Source organism: Austrofundulus limnaeus, unplaced genomic scaffold (genome assembly GCF_001266775.1).
Source record: "Austrofundulus limnaeus strain Quisiro unplaced genomic scaffold, Austrofundulus_limnaeus-1.0 Scaffold6, whole genome shotgun sequence".
In the NCBI taxonomy this organism is placed as follows: Eukaryota; Metazoa; Chordata; class Actinopteri; order Cyprinodontiformes; family Rivulidae; genus Austrofundulus; species Austrofundulus limnaeus.
The window spans coordinates 2,497,539-2,499,379 of NW_013952408.1; positions in this window are offsets into that span (position 1 = coordinate 2,497,539).

The window sequence follows — 1,841 nt, forward strand, 5'->3', positions numbered from 1 at the left end:
TTTTTTTAAAAAAAAAATAAAAAGGATATGTATTTTAAACCTCACACTAAAAATGTTACCAGAATTGCATCTGCGTAAGATCATTAAAATTAGAAAAATCTTGTCCAAAAATGATGCAAGAAACTGATCCATGTATTTATCACGTCTAGGCTGGACTACTGCAATTCCTTATTATCTGGGCATCCAAAAAACTCTTTAAGAAGCCTTCAGTTGATCCAAAATGCTGAGTTTTAATGAGAGTTGGAAGAATAGATCATATTTATCCAGTTTTAGCATCTCTCCACTGGCTCCCTGTCAAATTCAGAATAGAATTTAAAATAATACTCCTAACTTACAAAGCTCTCATTAACCAAGCTCTATTTTCTATTAAATGTTATCGTTCCATATTTTACTAACAGAGCACTTGGATTTCAGACTGCAGGTTTACTTGTGTTTCCTAGAGTTTATAAAGTAAAATGGGAGGCAGAGCTTCAAGCTCCTCTCTTGTTGAACCAACTTCCAGTTTCTGTCCTTGAGGCTGACACTCTGTTTGCTTTTAAGATTAGACTGAAGACTTCCCTTTTTTTTTTTTGATAAATCCTATAGTTAGGCTTAGGTTTCCTGACTTATTTCTTAGTTATGATGCTAAAGACTTAAAAAAAAGAAAAAAAATAAGTAGGTCCTCTGGATGGGTCCTTCTTTRATGAAACGTTTCGCCATTGAGTCATTTGAGAGAGGAGTAAAGAAAGGAAGCCATTTTTTTTGAAGACAAACCAGTCATCATTAAACAGGGATGGAGGCCTTTGGGTCCAGTTGACCCCCTCCTATAATGCTGTTATTACAAGTATGACTCAGTCCCCTGTGAGCAATAGGTGTGAATCAGGGCCCCAGCAATAGTCAGTTGATAGTGCACATGACCCTCTACAAAAATTAGAGTTAATCAAGGTACTAACAATCTATTGTTTGGCTGATGGTCCCATTTTGCATGTGAACAACCTGTTTGTCCACAATGTGGAGGCAGTGCTTTAAGGCTGAGTTCACCTGAATTTCCTCAGACTGAAGAAGTCTCTTGGAGGAGAGAAGAAACCTTTCGTTAAGGAGGGACCCGTCCAGAGGACCTAYTTAATATTTTCTTTTTGATTTTCTCCCTGGATTACTGAGATGTATCAGGACTTAGACTGCTGGAGGACAAACTGACCACATTTCCTCACTCTGTCTTTAATCACTCTCCTCTGCTTGTTTTAATCACTTTTATCAATAACAGGTGTTTTCTTTGTCTCTCTTCTAGAGGAAAATACACCTGGACCAGWTCTTCTGTGTTTGCCTGTGTCTCTTTCCTGTCCCCTCAAACCCAGCCGGTCGAGGCAGATGGCTGCCTGTCCTGAGCCTGGTTCTGCTGGAGGTTTCTTCCTGTTAAAAACAAGTTTTTCCTCTCCACTGTCACCACTGTGCTGCTCAGGATGGCAGACTGTGAAGAAGTGAAGATTCAACACAATCTGCCGGGTTCTTTAGATTTTTATTTTTGTATTTATTTTTTGGAACATTTCCCTGAGACAATTGTTGTAATTTGGTTCTATATAAATAAACTGAATTGAATTGAACTCAAAACAGTTGTTTTTATTTTTTTCAAACTGCCAACTCCTTTTCGTACAAGACTTCTGAGAGACCTCTTTTTTCTTCTTCATATGTTTGCACAATTTTTACACTWGACTGAACCAAAGAAACAGAGTCATGATGCTCAAGGCATGCCTCAGCTGAAGAAATAAATGTCAGTGATTTTAGGTTCTCGTGTGCATCGCCACTGTCTGTAGTGGTGTAACACTTTGAAAAAATATCAGAATTTACAATCACCAACTCTGGCC